The sequence below is a fragment of the Ailuropoda melanoleuca genome, chromosome 16 (assembly GCF_002007445.2).
Source record: "Ailuropoda melanoleuca isolate Jingjing chromosome 16, ASM200744v2, whole genome shotgun sequence".
Lineage (NCBI taxonomy): Eukaryota > Metazoa > Chordata > Mammalia > Carnivora > Ursidae > Ailuropoda > Ailuropoda melanoleuca.
The window spans coordinates 11,042,308-11,066,894 of NC_048233.1; the positions used below are offsets into that span (position 1 = coordinate 11,042,308).

General features: G+C 40.6%; 1 long non-coding RNA gene across 1 annotated transcript; it reads right to left on the reverse strand.

Annotated features, from left to right (window-relative positions):
• Window positions 1-7,840: 7,840 nt before the first annotated feature.
• On the reverse strand, window positions 7,841-19,066 carry LOC109490497. The gene is made up of 3 exons (XR_004621436.1): window positions 19,013-19,066; window positions 18,433-18,549; window positions 7,841-7,892 (listed from the first exon to the last, which is right to left on the reverse strand). It is a non-coding gene; the product is annotated as an uncharacterized LOC109490497 (long non-coding RNA).
• Window positions 19,067-24,587: the final 5,521 nt, after the last annotated feature.

A 24,587-nucleotide genomic window follows, 5' to 3' on the forward strand; every position in this document is an offset into this window, starting at 1 on the left:
TGGCCTTTTTGTTTGAAATCTCTCTGGTTCTTTAATGTTTCAATTCTAGATTTAAAGAATCCCTTTTCTTTTAAGCTATCAATAACTTACAGCAACATGTTAAAGCATACCTTCATGAAACATTTACTTTCTCTTCCTACCTGATTCCTCCAGAATTTGGAAACTGTTTTTGAATACTCTTATTTTCATGGTAACGTAATTATTTGCATAAGTTTAGTAAGAATCCGGTCTCCTTGTAAACATGACCCAATTTGAAACTTTGGTTATCATTACCAAGATTTGACTGGAAAGTCATATTTGAGAATGGTGCGCATAAAATCAGATATGACCAGACAGTTTTAAGGAACTAAGGTTGACTGTAGGGAACCAATGCTTACAACAGCCTCTTGGAATATCTACCTTGGAATCTCTATCTACTTGGAATACCTGGGTTTATTGTGTTCCTGGCCTTGTGAGTAAGGAAGATCACTTTCTAACAAGCCCAGGAACCTTAGAATATATTGGAAACCTCAAGAAAGAAGGAATTCACCCAAACCAATAGGTACTGTAGATGATGACTGATAGCAAGTTCTTGACTTGGCTTCCTACCCTCAAGAGGCTTTTAAAAGTCTATCTGCATTCCCTTATTTAAAGTTCCAGCAAAGCAGACTTTAAAAAGCATAAATGATCAATTACTATTTTTGCTGTGCTTATGCAAATAATTAGGCCAAGTTTAATGAGACTAGATTTATTTTGCAAATTAGTCTTACTTTGATTATCTTTGATAGAAATTAGAGTGATTGTAGACAGAAAATTCTGTTTCAAGGAAAAAATACAACATGTCCTTGTGGGTTGTTGAATTCTTGCTGTTTGCGCCCATTGAGCTTTTGCACCTCTTTGTAAATTGGCTCCTGCTGCTTTGTACATTTTGTCAGTAATTAACATTTCCAATTTTTCTCTCACCCTTCTGACTTGGCGCCACTGAGAACTAAAATCTGACTTCCCAGATCTTTATTAAGACCATCTAAAAGAGCTCTACAAGCAAATGATGGATGCCTCCATGCTCTGCCCTGAAAAATAACCATGTCTGTGACACTGATGTATATGCCATTACTAAAGGCATTCACAGGACAAACTGCAAACCAGAAAAACTGGAAGCTGCATTAGCACAGCCATCTTCACGCGACCATCTAAAGATGCTCTGAGCTCAAACTCTAGAATTCTTTTTGACTGACTTCGTCTGATCCCCAAAACTGGGTTTCTAATTTGCTTCATTCATTTACTTTTGTCTTTCTTTTTCTTTCCATAGAAATGTCCCTTCCTGAAAAAAATAAGTTTCAATGGGCAGAATGAAAGGTATCAGACTATGCCACCCCAAAGTATGCCTCTTTGTCACATGGATTATTTTGAGCTAAAGGCAATTGAAGACCAGCATATGTAAGAAAAGCTCTTTACCTCCTCCTAACTACCTAAAAATAGAGTACAGATTTCCCCTTTTGTAAAGGAAATTTACATTTAAAAAGGAAATTTCCATTTGTAAAGATGTCTCTTACCAGGGAGAAGGATACATCCAGAGACAACTCACCTGAGAGAGACTCATAACAAGACAACCCTTTCTTACCATATATTTTCTCCCTTCCCCTTTCTATAACTTGCCTCCCCTATGCAGAAGTGCAAACCTCTTTTCTTTTGTTTAGCCTAAGATAATATATAAAGCCTCAATCATCTAGCTGCCTCCTTGAGTGTTCATTTTGTTGTGAGTCTCCATGCATATATATATGTAAGCAGATCTTTTTTTCTCTCTCTCTTGCTAATCTGTTTCTCATCAGTTTAAGTGGAGGGCTTGGTCAGCGAACCTAGGAAGGTAGAGGGGAAAAAAAAGTTTTACTTCCCTTCATAGCCAAAGACATTGGAGATGAGTGAGGTGAGAGAATCTGAAGTAACACACAAGTGGTGGCTGATGTGTACAAATTGAAAGTAATAAAAGAAAAAACTGAAGCTCTGCCAGCCTGGCCTCAAGGTCCACACATTTCATTGAATTGGAGATGATTTTATTAACTTCTTTGATAGCTTTTTTTTTTTTTTGATCAGTCTCTCCAATAGAATGTAAGCCTCCTGAGGAAATAACATTTGTCTATCTTATTTGCCATTATATCTTCAACATGGAACCCAGTGCCTGACTCAAGAAGATGCTCAATAAATATTTGTAGAATGAACGAATAAAGGATTCTTAGATGAGATATGAATTTTAAGGAGGTATTGTTCCTGTCATTGCTCAAAAAGCACTATTGAGTTACTACATGGACAAATGAGACACACTGATGAGTGAAGGCAATAGATTGCGAGAAAATGAGACGGACGGTCTAGCTTGCTCACGTGTCCAGCCAGCCTTAGAAGTCCTTGAACTCTGGAGGATATCCTTAAGGAAACAGGAAGGAAGCAAATCAGAAATTCCTTAGGAAGTTCGAAAAAGGAAATGAAGAGAATCGGGCACATTGTATGACATATAGGAAGTTATTTAAAGCAGGTTTTTGAAACTGTGAATCTATAAGTGGGTTATAAAAATCCAGGAACTTCATACAATTTTACACAAAAACATTCTCTTTATATTCATGTGCAAATTCCTAGAGCAATAGTTTCTCTCATATTTGGAAATAAATCCATAACTTCCACATGCTTAGGAAATTCTAAGTGATTACAACAATTCATAGATAATCTAGCGTCACTTTCAAATGAAGAAACCAAGGCTCAAAGATGTTATGGGACCTGCTAAAATTTGAAGAATAAATTGGATGACAAAAAGGACCAGGACTCAGGTCTCTCGATTCCTAAGTCAGCATTCTTTGCTGTGCCTCTATGCCTTCCTGAAATTAAGTCATAGAATACTGTGTGAAGAAAAAAGAAGAGTTTAATTTCTTGGGAAAAAAAAGAGAAAATCTAAACAAACTCATTAGAAAGGTTAAAGCAGTAGAACCCTAAAGTTAGAGGAGCTTTGAGGTATACCTAACGTTTCCCTGAGTTTAGGTGAAAATGCCTCTAAATCTCCTGAAATGTGTATTTTTCAAGATGGTTATGGAATATGAAAGAAAAGACCTACATAATTATTCAGCCATTCAGCTAAGAAATGGTAAGAACTAGATTATTTTTATTCAATATATAAATATGAATATATATCAAAGTCATCCACAAAAAAGAATTTTAAAAAAAGGATAATGAGGGCATAAACCTATCAAAGTCTAGTGCTCATCTATGATACAAAGTGGGAAAAAAACCCCAAAACAAAAATAAAAGAACAAAAAAACCCCATGACATTTCCTCATAAATACTAAGATAACGAAGCATTGTGAACATTTGATTGTCTTTTACGATGTGGTCTCAAGGGTAGATTAAGTAAATGAAATCCTCCATCTCCAGTCCTCATCTTAGGCAGTTAATCAATTTTGGTTCAGAGAACATCAGACTGTTGGGAGACCTGAGTTCAAATCTTGCAGTAGCCACTAAATCGTGGACTTGGAAAAGTCAACTTTTCTGCTCCTCAATTTTTTCCTTCAGAGTGGAAAAAAAGTTGATCTTAGGCAGTGTTCTTCAAACTTTTTTTAAACTGTGTTTTATTTTTAAAGTTTTAATATCTTTGATTACCACCCATAGTAAGACACATATTTTATATTATCTGCATGAATAAACATATATGCCTGTAACTGAAATAAAAGTTTCACATAATTATATCAACCCTTAGTATATTCAGGGAACTCTGATATTTTCTATTCTATTAGGTTATGTCCTGTTTCTTTCTGTTTTTAAAATGCAGGTTATGACCTGTTATATTGATTTCATGACCTACCCATGGATTATAAGCTACAGTTTAAAAGACATTACGAAAAACATTAAGGTCACTTGTAGCTTTTATATTCCACTGATAAACTCACTACAAGGACCACAAGTCAATAGTAAAATCAATTTACTTGAATTTCTGTTTTCCCCTTCCTTGTTTTGATGGTAATAATGGATAGTGATAAAGAATTTCAGGTGGCAAGAGGGAAAGCAGGAGCTTTAAGCATCCATGAAAGGTAATTCAGCCAGTAAGTAATTTAACATTAACCATAAAGAAAAGACAAGGCATTCACAACTAAATCAGGATGTTTTTACTGACATTTTTAAAAGACTACCTTCAAACCATTTAAGTTTGAAGAGCTTCTTAAGAGAATGTTTAAGAGGAGGAGGAGACTGAGGGGATAGGAAGAAGAGCAGAGGAGGAGAGAAAGGTAAATGTTCAGGAGGTGGTGGGCGGTGCTGGCCCCTCTGACCTTCCCTGGTGGTAGGCTTCGCTTCTGTGAGAACCCTCCTCTATACCTGTGAAAACGGGCCCCCTGCGCCATGTCGGCCATGTCAGCGTGCCCCACTGTGACAGCACTCCTTTGGATCACAAATCTGATCGTTACGTGTCTGCTTAAAATTCCTCAGGAATTCTCAGCAGCTCCAGGTTACTGTGCAAACTCTTCAGCATGGCACACCGACCATTTCTAGTCGGATTACATGTTCACCCACATCCCCCGAACCCTCCACACCCCAGGGAGCAGACACCATCACCAGTTACATCAAATTTGGGGAGTTCCCCTAAACATCCCTTGTCGTGCCTCTGTAACTTCCCTTGTCATGCCTCTGTAACTTTTTGTCAGTTCTTTTCTCTTTCTAGAATACTCTTCTCTCTGCTTACCTTTTCTCTTCCCTCAAGTCTTAGCACACGTAACCTTTCTCTGTCATGCCCCACGTCCTCTAGCACTCTGCTTGCCCCAGTCACAGATGCTAACACCGTACCTTGCAACACATCTGTTCATCTTTCCCATGAGACCATGAGTTCCTTGAGAACAGGGGTCATGTCCATTCTATTCATAGGTGAACAGTACCCAGCACATAAAGTTCCATAAATATCTGTTCACAGGATGAATATAGAAGGACTTTCTTATAGTCCACTTGTCCCAGCCACGGAGAGTAGCTGGAAGTTCCGAAAATATAATTCAGTTATAAGGCCAGCCAGTCAAGTGTAACCAGATGACGTAGATAATCCTTCAGTCTCCCAGCAAACGCACTAGCTTGAATGTTCACATAACAAATAAACTGTGAGTCCTGGTTTAAAAAAATGATAATGATTATGCAGAGTGGGAACATCAGCTGCTGGCAGCCAATCAAGAGAATGTTGTCTTCCTAAAAGGGGCCCCTCCAAAAAAGTTTGGAATTAAGAGTGGAAAGAACTCAGAAAACCACAGCAGAGAATCACTAGATTTTAGAAAATTTAGCATTTTGACTGTATCCCCTTTATTCATAGAAAACAGAGAGAAGTAAGGCTAATGGTGAAAATTGTAAGTGTGAAAGAAAGCAAAGCATTCAGAGCTCAGAGCTCTATTCCTACTTTGATTGTTAAAAGAGTAGGATTTTTCACTAAAACAAGAAATCCCTGGTGTGAGGAGCAAGTAACGAGGGATCAGGATAATTCATTTTAAAAATGTGGCAAATAAAATGAGAGAGTCAATTAATTTCCCAACAAGGGAAAATGATCAGAGGAACAAAGGTAATAAATGTTAGCCCCAAGGGAAAATAGAATGAAGTATCTGATCTTGGAAAATGAACAGAGGTGAGAGAAAGAAAAGCCCAAAATAAGGAAGGGATGAAACAGATCATGATTCTAGAATGACCAAGAAGATGCTTTGGGAATTGAAGTCATTTTAGATTTCGTGTCTTAACAGGAAACACGAGAGGACAGCTAGGAAGTAAAAAATCTGCTTCCATTTAATAGCTGATAAGAAACAGGTGAGAGAACACAAAGAATTAAGGACGTGGTTTAAATCTCCTTGTCTCTATGACATGCAGAGTATCTCGATTACATACCATTTCTATTCATTTCCTAAAGAACAAAGGAACTGAATAAAGCAAATGCATTTATTGGTTATCAGAAAAAATAAAGAAGTCTGATTTCAAAAGCATTTCGCACTGAATCAAATTCTAGTCCTCGGTGAGCTCTGGGGGGAAAATGTCTATGAGTACAGACATATATGAATATACAGGAATATAACCAGTAAAATCACAGGAATTTTTGAGGACAATTCAAGATACTAATGTGATTATATTTTCAGCATCATTGGAATTTTGTCCTAAAAATTAATGATGGTTGTTTGTTAGTGGTAAAACTGTGATTTCCTTTTTTAGAATTTTTTCTTTTCTTTATTTATATTATTAAAAGTTTTCACAATGAACATATGTTACTATTATGCTAAGAAAACTCCCTTTCCACCCTTCCCCCACCCCCAAAACTCTGTATATGATAATATTTAAAAATTTGATTTATTAGATCTCTTATGGTAGAAAAATGAAAATTTCAATCCCAGCAATTCAAATCACTACTAAGATGACCCTAGGAAATTAGCCTGTTCAAAAGAGCATCACATCCAGTCTCTTAAAACTAGAACCTGGAGGAAAGCAGCTGCAGTTGCTTTCGTAACTCCTTCTCTCTGGACAGAGGTGAACTTTTTCTTGGGTTACTTGGAAATAAGTAAACAAATATGGTTAAGAGATTTCCTTGACTGAAGGGACAGAAACTAACTCAGGTAGCGCGGGTTTTTAAAAGGTGGGTCTCTTTTTAAGGACAGAGAGAACTCTCGAAATCGCTGTTGAACCCGGCCTCCTGGGAGCGAAGGCTGGGAACGGGTGAGCTGTCAGGCCGGGGACAGAGCACCATGCGTCCTGCAGCCACACGGCCTCTGTTCGGTAATTTTGGAATATCTGCTCCATTCTTATCTCTGCAGACCAGATCCTTTCATGTATTCAAAATTTCTGCTGTTCTCTGATTTTGGCCTGCACGTGGCTTTTTCTGGGCCCTAAAACTGACTCCAGGCATGATGCTACGTAACAGATCAGCTTTTAGCAGCTAACACAAACTCTCAGAAAGCCAATTCCACACGGGATCTAAGAGAAGCTGCCGACGGTCTCAGCGTGGGTGAGGTGTACATGCCTGTTGCCATCAGCCGGGGGAGAGGAGCCGGATGCCCTCATCAGCATGGCCACCTAGACTCACCTCTTCAACACAGCCTTTTCTGGGGTCCTTTGCAGAGAAGGGACTTGGTGCTAAAGGCTATCCAAAATATATTTATTACCCTTTACTAAGCAACTTTGGACGAATCATTATATTTGGTAATGGGATGCAAATGTCGTGTAGTTCATCCTTGCCTCTTCCGCCCCTCTCACCAAGTATCCCTTTGTTCCTTTTTTTGGCTGCCAAGAGCCCCAAGCCTTCCTTTACAAGTAATGACCCAACTCCAAAACCATCTACACCCCTTCTCCGCCTCCAGTCTCATTCCTATAGCAGCCGGCTTTTCCTGGCTAAAATAGATCGACAAATCCACACTGAAGTACTTCCGACTGGTAAAGTGATTTCATGGCAAGCAGTTCAGCCTCTCAGGGACTTAGTTTACTTATCCCTAAATGACAGAACCTGGACTGATTGACCCTCAGGATTTTCTAGCATAACGTTCTAAGTTCTGAAGATAAAAGTTGAAGCTCATCCCCTCTAAGGCTACTTTTAAAGGCCATTCTAAATCATAAGAATAGCTCACATCCACTTAATGCTTATTACATGTCATACACTCCTCTAAGAGCTTTACATAAAATACTTTCTTTGATCCTTAGAACAACCCAGATAAGAGAGTGTGTGAGTTAGGATCGCGTTAATTGTGGTAACAAATACATGCTGGCATCATATACCTTAATTAAAATCAAAGTTTATTTCTCGTTGACATCACAGGCCAGGATGGGTGTTCCTGGTCCTTGGAAGCTTTCTTCCATTTGGTAATTCAGAAATCCAGGTTTTTTTCCCCACCTTGTGGCTCTGCCACCTCCTAGATCTGTCCATCATCTGCTTGCAGCTACAGAAGGAGAAAGAGAGTACAGAAAAAAGTCATGAAATGTTAGACTTGCCAGGAACTGAAGGATCCCATGACATCTGAAGGTCACAAACTGGCAATCTGGGCCAAATCTGGCTCAAAGACGAGATGTGCTTTGTTTCATTCATTTTGTGAATCAGTTATCCACATTAAAAAAGGGAGGTCTCACAGTTTTTAAAAATCTGGGTTCAGGGGCGCCTGGATGGCTCAGTTGTTAAGCGTCTGCCTTTGGCTCAGGGCCTGATCCCAGGGTCCTGGGATCGAGCCCCACATTGGGCTCCCTGCTCTGCTGTGCGCCTGCTTCTTCCTCTCCCACTCCGCCCCCCCGCCCCGCTTGTGTTCTCTCTCTCTCGCTGTTGTCTCTCTCCCTCGCTGTTGTCTCTCTCCGTCAAATGAATAAATAAAATCTTTAAAAAAAAAAAAAACAACCTAGATTCACTCTTGAAAAATGAGAAGACCTGGCAACTCGGCCTGGCCAGCATATCCCCACCCCCCACCCCCGAGGCCAGAACGAGAGCCAGCAGCAGTAATGCCCTTGGGACATTGCATGGATCCCCCAGCTCCCCAGCCCTGCTGCAACTTGTTTCTGTAACGTGCCCAGACCCTGTTGGCAGCACTGGAGTTGGCAACCCTGGCCCCATCGCCCTGTTCAGGTGTCGCAGCTAGGGGAGTGAGAAGTGGAGAAGCTGAGTGACTCACCTGTCCACGCCACTTTTTCTGACATAACAGGGCTAATAGAGCTGATCTAAGGGTGCTCTGTCCATACATTTCTTTCTCTGGCTCATACTTTCTCCCAAAGAGATTTGGAAAGGAAACACACAATCTGAGGAAATTATGTTTTGAGCAGGAAGAGACAAGAATGATGTCAACCAGCGGATAAGCTAGAGAGGCCCCCTGGCTGGCACTCCGAGAGATGTGGGTAGGAAATTATTAATGGGAGGAAGTGGAAGGAAGGGAAAGATTCCATGCATAATAAGGGCACAGGAGAGAGGCTCCCATGGAGAGCTGGGGAAAGGTGAGGAGACAGCAAGGGAGGCACCCAGTTTCTCTGCCCCTCTAGAGATGAGAGCCTTGCTGGAAAGCAGCCATGGATAGAAAAAAGGAGCAAAATCGCGACTAAAATCAAAACTGATCAGAAAAAATATTTAGACATCGTAAGAGATTTCTTCTTCAGCTTTATTTCTTTTGAACAACAACAGAAGCTGTGTGAAGGGAGGCTGAGATTTCTCAAGGTTGCCTGAGAACTTACTAGCAGAAGATTGAAACAATTATCTAAAACAACTGGACTCTGCAAGAAAAAGAAAAAGAAAGAAAGAAAGAAAGAAAGAAAGAAAGAAAGAAAGAAAGAAGAAAAAGAAAGGAAGGAAGGAGGGAAGGGAGAGAAGGAAGGAAGAAAAGAATCTTCCTGAAACCAAAATGCAACCTGGGGAATTTTACCAAGAATTTGCTGTTTAAGCGTTCAGCAAAAGTTTTTCTCAAAAGAAATATGAACCAAGACCTAGGCACGGGACTTTTCCTGGGCATGGGTTGCGGATCGTAGGACTGGTTCTGCTGTGAGTCTATAGAATTCACACTGGATGTTGTTGTGTGACTACACTATAAAGATTAATAGAGAGAAGCAGCAAAATGGTTTTTGAGATCCTGGCTGGTGCCAACACAATATGGAGGGAGTAATGTAGACAGCTGAGAACCTTAAAGAAAAAAAAAAAAGATTCCTGTGTAATTAGCGCATGAAAATCAGCAGGCCTGGGCACTGCCACTAATGGGCTGGGTTGCTGCGAGCCAATCACTTCAATTCTCTAAGACTCAGTTTCCTCAGTTGTGAAGCGAGGTGCTTGCGCTGATTTTTAAGGTGTTCTTCCCAGGTCAGCAGCAGCAGCAGCACAGGAGAACTTGTTAGAAATAAAAATTCATAGGTCTCGTCCCAGACCTAACTGACGACGCCCTGTAATCTGTGTCATAACCGGCCCTCTGAGTGACACACCTTTAAAGTGTGAGAACCCCGGAACAAAGGATGCTCTCTACCTATTGCTGTTAATACTCAAATTCTAATGAGAGAGGAAAGAGAGCTAGGTTCCTAGCATTAAAGAGTTTTTAAAAGACAGGCAATGTGACAAGACATGATTATTTATTTCAAATGATGAAAGTGTTTCATGAAATGTGTGAACAGCCATGCACAGGCAAGGAGCTTTCCAACAGTGAAACAAAGTGCACTGAAGCAAGTTAAAAACCACAGATGACAGGATGGGGACAGTCACAGACACATTGGCAGTGATCTCCCTATGAGGGTACATACAGATCAGGACAGGTTCAGGGTGATGAGAGTAAAGAGAAGGATCCATCCCTTTCAGTGTTTACGTTCTACAGTTAAAAAAAAGAGAGACTGACCCCTCACTAAATGAACTGCCTTATAATTAGCTGCCTTATTTTAATAGTACTTGTGTTTATAAAAACTCTTCAAGGCTCATTGGAAGTTTTAGTGGTGTCATAGAGCTCAAAGGTTGATCTCTAATATCAAAGGGCAAGGAGAACACAAGTCAGGAAGTAAAATAAATGAGACAAATCAACTTCATAGTCAACTCCTCTCTGTCCAGGAGTAGTTGAAGATGAATACTACTGCAAAACTGAGGGATTTTCGTTTGCTTTCTGTAGCACCCTCTTCTTGGTCTTCCCTCTTTGCTTTAAGAGACTTGCTCTTTTATTTCTTTTCCTTGTCAGTCATTCATGCTTGTTAATTCATCGACTCTTAACACTTGAGTATGAATAAACTTTACGATGTGCTATGTCGACGAGGCATTTTCATGTTGTTTTTCATAATGAATTCTAGAATGAAAGGTCCTGTCATCTGTGAAAGGAGCTAGAGGTATCATCTAATAGGTAAAGAAATTTTTGAATGGAGCAGAAAAAACCTCCAAGGTCAGTTAGGAGAGTTCTGAAAGTCCATTGACTTAGTGATCTTCTTAGCAATCTTCTTAGGGCAATTTGGAGCAGTGGTGGTAGAGGAAGTAGAGAAGCAGGGCAGGGAGAGTAGCAGGGGAGGTGGAGTAGCAGAGGAAGTGGAGTAGCAGGAGAGGTGGAGTAGCAGGGGAAGTGGAATAGCCAAGAGAGGTGGAGTAGCAGGGGAAATGGAGTAGCAGGAGAGGTGGAGTAGCAGGAGAGGTGGAGTAGCAGGAGAGGTGGAGTAGCAGGGGAAGTGGAGTAGCAGGGGAAGTGGAGTAGCAGGGGAAGTGGAGTAGCAGGGGAAGTGGAGTAGCAGGGGAAGTGGAGTAGTAGGGGAGGTGGAGTAGCAGGGGAAGTGGAGTAGCAGGGGAAGTGGAATAGCAGGAGAGGTGGAGTAGCAGGGGAAGTGGAGTAGCAGAGGAAGTGGAGTAGCAGGGGAGGTGGAGTAGCAGGGGAAGTGGAGTAGCAGGGGAGGTGGAGTAGCAGGGGAAGTGGAGTAGCAGGGGAGGTGGAGTAGCAGGGGAAGTGGAGTAGCAGGGGAGGTGGAGTAGCAGGGGAAGTGGAGTAGCAGGGGAGGTGGAGTAGCAGGGGAAGTGGAGTAGCAGGGGAGGTGGAGTAGCAGGGGAAGTGGAGTAGCAGGGGAGGTGGAGTAGCAGGGGAAGTGGAGTAGCAGGGGAGGTGGAGTAGCAGGGGAAGTGGAGTAGCAGGGGAGGTGGAGTAGCAGGGGAAGTGGAGTAGCAGGGGAGGTGGAGTAGCAGGGGAAGTGGAGTAGCAGGGGAGGTGGAGTAGCAGGAGAGGTGGAGTAGCAGGGGAAGTGGAGTAGCAGGGGAAGTGGAGTAGCAGGAGAGGTGGAGTAGCAGGGGAAGTGGAGTAGTAGGGGAGGTGGAGTAGCAGGGGAAGTGGAGTAGCAGGGGAAGTGGAATAGCAGGAGAGGTGGAGTAGCAGGGGAAGTGGAGTAGCAGAGGAAGTGGAGTACCAGGGGAGGTGGAGTAGCAGGGGAAGTGGAGTAGCAGGCGAGGTGGAGTAGCAGGGGAAGTGGAGTAGCAGGGGAGGTGGAGCTGCGAGCAGTCCAGAAGCCTGTGGCAAAATGAATAGAGAACATACTGGCCTTTCTGCTAAAAGAATTTTCTCCCACAGGTAACATGATCTGTGGGTTGGCTAGGCAAGACCGTCTCCATTAGTTGTCACAAAATCTCTCCCAGGACTGACATCTTCCTACCTTATAGGTCACTCTCTCCCATCCTTCCTGCTTCTCTGTCCCATCTTTTTGTGCATGCCTGCAGAGCAGCCCCTCTCCGTTCCCCCCAGTTGTAATGCATCTTCTGTCCCAGGAGCCCGGGCTGCTGTATGGGTTATGTAAGTCCTACCCTACACAAAAGGCTCATCCAAGTGGCACCACGCAGAGGGGGTGAATGGAGGCTGAGATTTAGCCCACACTTCCCCATTAAACCCTGCACTGGGGGAATGTCTTCTTCTAACTCACACAAAGGTACCCTGAGAGCTAGCCACGATCATGCCAGTAACCCCCGCATTGTATTTTTGGGCACATCTGACTATATAGTAGTTTTCTTAAGGAAACTCCTCTTTACCTGCTCTCTAGATTAACCTATGCTTCTCATTCCTTCCCTTAAACATGCTGACAAATGCCCATGGCACACCCATGCCAGCCAAGCACTCTAGCATGCTCTGGGCACGTCTGCTCCCTCCAGTGAGGTTCTCTGTATATCAAGCACTCCTATTTGTTCCCAGACTGATTTCCACCCATCATACTTATTGTTTTAATGATCTAAATTAATTAAATATTGAATAAACTGATGACACTGTAAAAAGAGAAAGAGTTGTGGTTTCTGTGAAAACTAAGTTCAAGATATGCAAAGACTAGAAAGGGGTTGAGTACTCGAACTAGCTGTTGATTTGGTTGTGGGGAGGCAACTATAAAAGGTTGAAAAAGAAAAATGCAAAGTCTAGGATTCTGCACTTGAATTACTTTATATGTGATTTGAAGTTCTTGATTCCCTGTAAAGAAACTCAAGCAAGAAATCATAGACCAGGAATTATGGGTGTAGTTTATGAAAGATGTGCTACTGTGATCCACAGACCCATGTTTAGAAACAAAAAATAATGAAAGTTTTCAAAATTAAAAACTTTGGCTCTATAGCAAAATATGTGTACAGTTTATATTTTAAGATAAAATACAGGCTTCAGAAATGTGTGTGCTATTTTAAGCAGGTTTTCCAATTAATCAATTGTCAACCGATACCCAATCCAGATCATGTAATATAAGAAGGCTTCTACAGAATTTTATTGGGTGCTTAATGAGATTTGTGTATTGTAGCTCTCACCCTTTGTGATGCCTTTCTGTACAACTTTAAGTATCTTATAGTATATCTACCTTTTCTAGCAGTATTTTTTGTTTTTAAATCTTCTTTATTTTTAAATTGCCAACAGTATTTCTGACAACAAAGCAATAATGTATCACATGAGAAAAGAGTCATCCTCAATAAAAGCCATACGATCATGTCTATACCAACTCAAAATATAAAAAATGTTATTTGGAATCTAATTTGACTTTATGAAACATACTTCACTACAGATTAGAACAGGACACACATTCTATCTGGCAACCATGAATCAATATTTGGCACCTCTGCTGGAAATTTTGTAAAAATTGCCTTTTAAAAAGTTCACAACTGACTAAAAGACAGCTGGGTATAACAAACTCAGAACTTTTCTTAGGAAGGATGATTTAATGTGAGGTCAATGATTCATTAGGGGAGGAAGAAAGAACTGGAAGAGAAGTTTTGTTTCATCATTTCCCAACCATGTAGAATCAAAGATTCAAGCAGTTCTGGAAGTGGGGAGAAACCCAGAAGTCAGCATGCTTTTCTCTCATGGCAGAAAGTTCTTCAGATCAAATGGTCCCGCATTCTGCTCTATCTCTGCTACAAATGAGATGTTCTCCACACTGGAAAGGAGTATGCTTCTTTATTGAAAAACTTAAGTCAGAAAATTCTTTTTTTTTAATAAAGATTTTATTTATTTATTTGAGAGAAAGAGAGCATGAGTGTTGGGGGGAAGGGGCAGAGGGAGAAGGAGAAGCAGACCCCCTGTTGAACAGGGAGCCCGATGCAGAGCTGGATCCCAGGACCCCAGATCATGACCTGGGCCAAGGGCAGATGCTTAACTGACTGAGCCACCCAGGCACCCCTCAGAAAATTCTTTCTTATTATGAGTTTTATTCTATCATTTTGTCACCTCCACTTCTGGATATCAGGTCTGAAACTTGCAATTTGAACATTTCTGTTCTTGCATATTTTGAGAGAACTGGGTATTGTTATCCTGGAGAAAACAAAGTGTGTGTGTGCGCGCGCGCACGTGCGTCTGTCCTGGATGGATTGTGGTTAAGAGCAAGAAGCTTCTCAGTATAAGGGAAAACTCCCTGTCAGTTTAGCAGTTAAATTAATGTGGAGGCATGCCTTAAAAAGTAGTGAACTCACTTGTTCCAGAAGAGATCAGTGATTATCCACTTCAGGATGGGATTCTTATATTGGGCAGAAGGTCAGGATAAGAGGCCTCTAAATTTCCTTTGAAAATTCTAAAAGTTCTTAATATACCTGATAGTCTCCATGATTTTCTACTCCGTAAAGTACTTGGTTTCTTCAGGTATCCTTTATACGTTATAATTTCCAGATCTTTCCACTATTTCAGCTGATCTGGTATGAAAGCATGTTAATGTAATAAATATCCTTATAATTTTGTATCCAAAATTTAAATTTATAATCAATGAAAATTATGCTGAAATGGGGTCACCAGGAAATGACCGGCCTCCATTTGGTGATTTTGATATTGCTAGTAAAAGACAATATGATGGGGCACCCATGTGGCACAGTCAGTTAAGGGTCCCACTCTTGGTTTTGGCTCAGGTCGTGATCTCAGGGTCGTGAGATCAAGCCCTGCATCAGGCTCTGTGCTCAGTGTGGTGTCTGCTTGGGTTTCTCTCTCCCTCTCCCTCGGCCCCTACCCCCACTAAAATAAATAAATATATCTTTAAAGAAAAGACAATATGAAATGCATTGTTGCTAAAGAGGCTTGGAAAAACACTAATGTCAATAAAGTGGCCAGAATTGATTCTTAGAACTAGAATATCACTAAGAAGCTAGTTAATCACTTTGTAGCCTGTTTAAAGAAACACAGGGCAAGAATCCCTTATTCGTAATCCAGAAAACTTGGAAAACAAATTTTTCCATAACTAATTTGGTGTCAGAAACTGATGTCAACCACTGGAGGCTAGTTAATTATCTCTACTTATCCTATTTATTCTGAATACTCACATGTTTGGCAGCTGACTTATTTAAATGTTTGATTTGGAGGTGCACTCTATTACTTTTCTAAATCCAAAGTATTTGAATTCAGAAACACATCTGGCCAACAACAGCAGGTTTGCTAAACCTGGCGTGTGTTCCTGGAGACTGGTGCTGGGCACCTGTGTATTTGCAAGAAAAAGAAGTGATTCTACTTGCAGTAGCGTGAGCTCCAGACACTCTGAAGGATCTGGCTGTACAAATAAAACAACAGGATCCTGAAGAAAACACACCTTTAACGCCATACTAGGCTCCCAAACAGTACTGGAAATCTACATACACACACACACACACACACACGCATGCACACCCCCCATACATGCACACTAAACAAAAAATAAATAAAAATGGACCAAATACAAACCAAGGGGAGAGGAGAATGAAAAAGGAAAGAAAAAAAAAAACCCTCAACCATTCCAAAGATTTTAAGATAACATATTGGTCACAATAGGCTACTTTATCCTATGATGATCAATAAACTTTACTATCTCACTGACATAACACAAACCAAGCTTCCCTCTCACTCTTGCTGCGCACCAGTGCAGGCTGGTAGGAGAGTCTGCTCTGCACAGTCGTTGAAGGACTTGACTGATGAAGGTTTTGCCCTCCAGCATGTTGTAAGCTGTAGCAACAGGATAAAAGAACATGTGGAGAACCCAAACCCACCCTTCCCATCTTTGCACCAGAAATGGCATATGTCACTTTCATTTCTATTGCCTGGGATTGTTCATGTTGCCTCCCCTAAATGCAAGTGTTCAGATAGGACAGCATGTGGAATAGTTACTGATCGTTACTGTGTCTGCTATAAAAAGAAAAAAAAAAGAAACAGAAAAAGTGAGACAGATAGACATTTAAAATGACATTGTATAAACAAATCCGGATAAATCTGTAATCCCAATATACAAATCAAGTATGCTCGTAATTAAAAAAGGAGGTAATGTCAGTAAGAATTTTCAGGGTTTTTGTTTGTTTGTTTTTCCATTTATTTTTATTTTTTTATTAACATATAATGTATTATTTGTTTCAGGGGTACAGGTCTGTGATTCAGCAGTCTTACACAATACACAGAGCTCACCACAACCCATACCCTGAATTTTTTGAATCTAATTATTCAATGTTCAAGAAAACCACCAAAAATAAGAAAACAAATAAAGCTTGAATATAAAAAGACAAAGAAGGATATAACAGGCGACTATGAACCAAAAGAAAGCTGATGTGGCTATATTTTTATCAGAAGTAATATGTGTTAAGACTACAAATGATTAACTATAAAGGGAGAGACTCATAATAGTTTTTTAAAAGCTCAATTCAACAAGAAGATACAAAAATTCTAAACTTACATATACCTAATAAAATAATATCAAATTATATAAAGTAAAAATTGATAAAGAGAGAAAAAATACAGCTCACAAAACTTAAAATATCTGTAGACCTCTATACATGGACAAATAAGACATCTCAGCAAATTTAAAAATATTGGTTTCAAATGATAGTAATCTTTGAAGCACAATGCAACTAAGTAAGATGTCAATTAAAAATAAGTTAAAATAAGTTAAAAAATGCACAGTCTTGAATATTTAAAAGGAAGCCATACTTTTAGATAATGCATGGGTGAAAGGAGAAAGAATAATGGGAATTTTAGAATACTATGTAGTAAATTATAATGAAAATATTATATATTAGAACTTGATAGATGGCCAAGGATGGACAATTTGAACATCACTAAGGGGACTAATTGCAATGTATAAGAACAGATCAAATATGTTTAAATCCATGAGTTTAGATAGTCGGGAAAAAAGCTGAAAGATCACTTGGGGAAGATAATAGAGAATCATTCATTGGTAAATAAAAAGAAAAAAATTGCGCATTTATCATGTCCTTTCAGCATGGACCGTACCATCAATATCAATAAACTGGAAAACATGACGCAAGTGGGCAAGTTGAAACTGTCAGGGAAATCCAAGAGGCCAATCATATTCAGATGCCCAAGTGAGGTCACTAAAAGGGAACTCTTCAAGAGGTCTATGGAAAGCTGTGGTCTCTGTGGGGTGATCACAGAATTTAAGGAGAGTGAGGCCAAGCTTGGACCCAGTGGGGACTGCTGCATCCATCCATCATCGTATCTGACTGCAACGAGCTTCTGAAAGCAGTGTTTGCTACTTCACTTCTACCTTCCAGGTTTCACGTAGGCTCTTCTTTCGGCCAACGCTAACTAAGACCCATAACAGAAAAGGAATTCTGGAAAATAGCACAATTCAGAGTAGCCTACTATTTTTTCAATTTGGCAGCTATACATCTTCTTTTAACCACTTCCAAATGAAGATAATAGCAAAATCATGCTCCCACTTAAAAAGATGTAACGACCCCTCATACAACTGGAAAGGCACCGATCCTTCCCAAAGAATACACAAATGAGATCCATCTTTAGATGATATCCATTTGTCTTATAGCTGGGTCTCACTCCTTCTTTGGTATCTTGTAACTTACATACTAATGTATAAAGTTAATATTTTATGTTAGATAGTGGGAGACTGGGAGAAAAGAAAAAATGGTATGTGTATTTACACACATGTATGAATATATTCATATCAAAGAAAAAATAGACTCATAAGTACTACAATCCTCATCTCCACAATTCTCCCATGGTCATAGCTGGCATTTACGACCTCCTTTCTCAACTACCCAGTTAGTATTCTCTGCTCTCAGGAAGCAGTCAGCTTTCCTCCAGGGTGACCCAAACCTTCATCCCTGAAGGGTCTGTATCATTTGCAGTCCTGCTATATCGGGTTGTTGTGGCTTTCTGTCAACTTTTTTCATAGCACACAGGAGTATGAAGAGGAGTGTGAGGAGGAACTGTTGAATTCCAGAGATGTCCCCTTTTGTCTCCATTGTGTAGTAGCAACCGTTTCCCCCTGATCAATCAAGTAGCTAATACAGTAAGACACTTTGTGTGTGTGTGGTTTGTTCAGTGGCATGAGAAGACCTAAATGGCCAGGTTATTAGTGTCAGCTTCCAGTTTGCTCCAATCATTTTTGTATCCCTAGTGAAAGCACTCATCCTTTGGAACTAAGACCTCTAACGCAACAGCACACGAAGTTGAGGGAATGGGAAGCACAGTTTTTGTTAGTGGACCATTAGAGTTATTAGTAAGAACAACAATTCCATTTCCATCCCTTAATTCTTGGAACTGAGATAAAAAGCACCATATGGTGGTTACTTACTCACTGTATGTATTGCATCCTGTAAGACATTATTCTTGCCCCGCAAAGTGTTGTCATCCGGCTGGCACCACAACTAAGTCTTCAAAAGGCCATTCTCCTGTCCCATCAGGCCGACTGCTTCAAAATGATGGAGAACATCATAAGCCCAGTGAACTCTATGAGCTTGATCCCATTGCTGTTATTCATTTGGTATCAAATCAGTTTTCTGTTCAGAAAGCAATGCTGTGTGGAATGCCATGAGGATGAATGAGGCATTTCGTAGTTCACAGAAGCTGATTTTGCCAGAAACACGGCAGGCAGGAAAGGCAAATCTATACCAGCTCAGACCCCGGAGAGGATTACCCATAACCACTGTCGTTAGGGCCTCTCCTGAGTGGAGTGGTGATGCAGCAGGTGTCCACTTTTGGGTGCTGTTGGCATACCCTGAAAACCCCTCTGTCATCAGGCTTGATTTTTGTCTTCCTCAGGATAGTGAGCACAGAGAACTTCCCAAGAGGCCAGAGGTATGGATGGAGACAGAAGAGACCATTAATAGGAATGAAAGCCATAGGAATCGGAGCCAGGTACGCACGCAACTTACTTGTACCTTCAGGACCCGCCTGAGCCGGATGTTAACATACGTTCCTTCCGCTCATACTGCAGTGCTGCTGCGCATGCCCAACGTAACGGCTTAGTGGGTCAAACAATACCCCGTTCGAAACGAGCAGTTCGGGTTCCATGACAACTTGATAGTCCGAAGTCAAGCATTCAGTCTCTCTCAGGGTCCAGTAGCAAGCCAGAAGCTATGTCTTCAAAGGACAACAGTTATGTTTAGGAGATGGCATAGCGTCGCTTCAAATCCTGTGGGTCTGCACTATGATTCACCGAGGATCCTGCCAAGGACCCCATCCAACATCCCATCTGTCACAGACATTGCAAATATCAGTGGGTATTCTAGGTCAAAGGGCTCATGTGCCAGAAGGGCTGGTGCACAGCTTGAACCTGTTGCAGAGCCTTCTCTCACTGGGCCCTACTGAGAACTGGAAACCCGTTAAATGTTGCGTTTTTGTCTTTGGATTAAAAAGGGCTAGGTGTAGCAATTTATTCTTCACCTTAGAAGACATACCTAGACCATGCCCCAGATCAGAGGAGGGAGTCACTAAGGTGGAAGGTCCCAAAACTTTCATGAAATTTATTTCTTACCCTTCAGATACTTGCTACTTTCTACTTATCAGGTCCAATCAACATACTACCATTGGTATAAGGGACCAAGATGATATTTTGTGGAATGGAGAGGCAATAAAGATATTTTCAGACTGGGTTATGATAGAGAGCTGTAGAGTTGATGACAGCTTAAGATAGGACAGTGAAGTGCATTGCTAGCCCCACCAGTGGAAAGCAAACTGCTTTTTGTAGTCTTTATTACGAGAGATAAGAGAAAAATTATTAATCAGATCAAGAGCGGCATACTAAGCACCAAGGATGGTATTGGTTTGCTCCAATACGGAAGCCTCATTTGGCAGAGCAGATGTGATTAGGACTATGACCTGATTAAATTCACTATAATCTCCCATCATTCCCCCAAATCTAGCTTTGCTTCACAGGCCAAATAAATGGGAATGTAGAAGAAAACACCACTTGTCCATTGTTTAAAGCCTTCGTGGTGGCACTACTCTGAGAATGCTATATTGCCTTTGGTTTACTATTTGGGCAAGTAAAAGTAGTTTTAGGGACTTCCTCCTGGCCTTTTCTATCATAAAGCCCTTACTCCGCAATATGGGGTTCAAACAATGTGGAGATTCTGTCATTTGCTGAATATGTGAATTCCAGCTCTGCATTTCAGAACTCAGAAAAAAATCATGGATTGGGGTTGGGTTTCACCAGGTCCACTGTGAGTTGGGCTCAAGCCAAAAGTCCACTCATTCCCCGACTTCTTAGGCCCTACATGGACTGTCACACCACAGTGACATTTTGGGTTCTAGGAATCAGCATTACTTCAGAGCCAGTAAGCAGTAATACCCCAAATTCTGGTTATTTTCCCTCCCCTAATGTACATGACTATTGGTCAGTTGCCGCAAGTGTCTTTGGAGAAGGGTAGATGGAAGATTTACAGCGCAGCGGGATTCCTCCTCAAGGAGGCTCACCTCATCTTGATCTAAGGCGCTCTGCATCTCCTTGATCTGGACTGAGTCAAGCCTGGGAATCAGATCCAGGACTATCTGTTCAGGGATTCAAGTCAGATTTCTTTACTCCAGACCTAGAGTTTTTTGGTATATACAAACCAAGTAAGACACTAGGGTGTCTATATATTTGAATCCTAAGAAGATAACAATAAATTAGCCAATGCCAAAGATCAAACCATTCTGATGATCCCTTTAGCTCTGTCCATTATTGCAACCATGTTTCCCTTGTCTGTGGTAGTTAAGATGCTTAGGTCATGTCACTTGGTGCCTGTCACTCCAGTATCCCCCCAACCCCAGTGAATTCAGGGAGCCTAGTTTAATGGTAGCATTAATGGCTTGTAGAGAACGGCAATACAAAACTGTACAAGGATGTTGGTGTTTGCTTCATCAATGCATTTCTTAAAGGCTTGATGAAGGGAGTGTCTTCTGAACCCTCCTGCGTCATAATTAGGGGACGGCCGAACAATTCTTACATAATACCTCCACTCCAGCATGCCAACTCCTTACCTTTCAATACCTTTCGTTTATACAGTGTGAGACTGATTTATGAAAGAGGTGAGTTTCAGATACTACTTGACAGAAAATAAATAGTTTCATAGTTAACATGTGTAGGTAGAAATGTAATATTGAACAAGACATAAAGATAGAAATGGGAGGATAGTAGTTCCCCCCCTTATCCGTGGTTTTGCCTTCCACGGTTGCAGTCACCCTCTGTCAACCGTGGTCTGGAAGCAGATGACCCTCCTTCTGGACACATGGCCAGAAGGGCAATGGTAGCCTCACGCTGATTTACAATGCCTATGTCACTCACCTCATTTCGTCTCATCCTGTAACCATTTTAGCATCTCACATCATCACAAGAAGAAGAAGGATGAGTACAGTACAATAAGCTGTTTTGAGAGAAAGACCATATTCACTTAATTTTTATTACAGTATATTATTAAAATTATTCTACTTTATTATTAGTTATTGTTGTTAATCTCTTACTGTGATTAAACTTTATCATAGGTATGTATGTATGTATGTATAGGAAAAAACATAGTATAGTAGGGTTCAATACTGTTTGTGGTTTTAGGCATCCACTGCATCTTGGAAAGTATCCCCTACAGATAAGAGGAAACTACTGTAATGAAGTAAGAGATTTGAGCAGACATAAAAAATTCAGTAGATTATTGATGAACCATGGAAGTTTGATGGTGGAAAAAGAGAAGTGGCAATAATCCAAACTGAAGTTGCTGCTTCTGGGAAGAGGACTGGAAAGATAAAGGAAAATCTGTAATGAAACAGAGAGATTTGGGAATAGGCAATATACATGACAGAGAGCAGCATGTCAACAATTATTTTGAGGTTCATTAAGTTAGAGGTTGATAATATTGTGGTATTAATAAGAAAGATGAGAAAACCATAGAGAGAAGGCATATGAAAGAGAATAGTTTGAAGGTTAGATGGGAGATGTGACAGAGTACTGAAAAGTTCAAAAATATAACTGTCAGAGGGGTCTGTGGGAAGCTGTTGTACACAGTGACCCTGTAATGTGAACACTTGGCTAGGTTTACCTACAATGCCAGAATTCACTTCTCTGTCTGTTTTCAGTTAGGGTGGTCCACGAGAGAATGTGATTTGGAGGGTAGAAATGAAGCTGTAGACATTTTGAGGCTCCTACATGTTGTCATTTATCTGCTGTCTCACCTCATTGGTGTGTGCAGCCACTGAGCCTATGACTGATCAACCTTTGCCAAGATCCTCCTTTATTTTCTGCAACTCCTAGGCCAGGGGTGTGTGTGTGTGTGTGTGCGCGCATGTGCGCATGCACATGCGTGTTTAGTTCCATGACAAAGGGCCCCAGCTTGTGAAGGACACCCAGGCCATCAAGGTCAGAGGCAATGACATGGCTTCAGTCCATCCTCATGGGCTCATGTTTTTGAATTCTAGCTTGCTCTTAATTTCACCCACTTTACATCCATCTGCTCTTCCCAACTGCCTGCCATATATATATTTCCTTTACTATATTAGCATGCAGAGAAGCAGGATCACTATATATATATATATATATATATAATACACCACACACACACACACACACACACTTCTGCTTCTCTGATTGCACCCTGACTGATATAATAAAGGAAATAGTTTAGGGCAGTGATTTTCAAGATTTCAAAACCTGTCTTATTTGCATGAGTATAAACATTTCTCTTCTTTCCACCCCACCAGTTGTAACAAATCCCTCTTAAAGAAGCATGTCCATTAGGTTAAGGAATTCTAGTTTTCAGAGATATATGGCTGGTATTTCTTACTTTAGTTTGTATTCTTTAAAATGTTGTTTTCATTTTAAAAAAATACTATACTATGATGATGGCTTTGGTTTTTAATTTAAACACATCCACTTCCACATATTCTTAATTGTTCCTTCTTTCCCAGCCCTTGCCCCTTCCCATCACTCTTGTGGAGAATAAAGATTAGACGTTCGGGTTCCTCTTCAAGTTTGTATGTAAAAAGTCACAAGAGACCATAATTCACTCCCTACACCCAATACAGACCAAATAATCTACATAATTGTAGTTTTTAAAAAAAATCAGAGAAATGAGAATACAAAGAAACCCAAGTGAACTAAATTTTAGAAAATGACAATCCCTCACGTGAGATTTCTGACGTCTGACTGAAGTGCAGGAAGGAGTAATCCATTATAGATGATGGTAAGGAGAAATCAGCCTCACTTTTAACAAATTTTGTTGGCAGTGTGTGGACAGTGCATAGGTTAGAATCCAGGGGAGTCATTGGCACAGAAGAAACTAAACTACCTCATAGTTCTTTCTGTGATATTCACTAACAGGTGGGACCACAAAAACAAGGGCAGAGAAGAAGAGCTGGGAGAAATTGTCAGAGGTACGTTGGGCTTTCAGCTAAGAAAGTCTTGTAGACGGGTAGAAGCGCTGAGAGAAGACCCCTGGCCATCTAGGCATTCAGCTAAGAAAGACTGGGAGTGGGAGCAGGAGAGAACCGAGATCTTCCTCCAAGGCTTGGAGCTAAGGAAGACATCAAGCAGAGCAGAAAAGCTGAGAATAAGAGCTCTAAAACAATATTTACTTGTAGAAAAATTTCTGGTCCTGCCTTCAAAATGTCTGAAGCCAATGGTGAATTGAATCAAACTAAAAAATTATAACAAACCCCAAATTCAGCTTAACTACAGATCAGACAGACTCAGCCTAAATTCTAGTGGCATTATAGGAGAAGATGTATAGCTCTTTTTGGAGGAAAACATCGTTTAATTCTTTGTCTACTGTATTTTTACATAAAACACCCAGTACATAGTAAACAATATTAAGACACATTTAAAAAACCAAGAAAATGTAACCCATGGTCAAAAAAGGAAAACATCTGGCGGGGAGGGGAGGGCCCTGAGAGGCTCAGTCATTTGGGAGTCTGCCTTCGGCTCAGGTCATGATCCAGGGTCCTGGGATGGAGCCCTACATCTGGCTTCCTGCTCAGTGGAGAGGCTGCTTCTCCCTCTCCCTTTACCCCTCCCCCGCCCTTGTGTGTGCACACAAGCTCTCTTTTTCAAATAAATACACAAAAATCTTTAAAAAAGAAGGAAAACATCAATAGAAGTTAACCAAGAAATAGTCCAGATTTTAGAATTCTATCACTGTATGACAAAAATGCTAAAGGACTTAAAGAAAAAGGTAGAAGCCATGTATGAAGATATGGGCAACTTCAGAAAAGTGATGGAGAGTATAAAAAAACAGAAATGCTAAAAATAACACAGTATCACAAGTAAAGAATTAGTTAGATAGGCTGGCTTAACAGTAAGGTGGACAATACAGAGGAAAGAAATTTAAAAAGGGATAAACAGAAGGAAGTCATCCAAATTGAAAGACAAAGAGAAAAAAAGTGAAACAAAACTGTATTTTAGATCTACAGAACAATGTCATGTGGTCTAATATTTGTATCATTGGAGTAATAAAAGGAGAGGAGAGAGAGAATGGGCAGAAA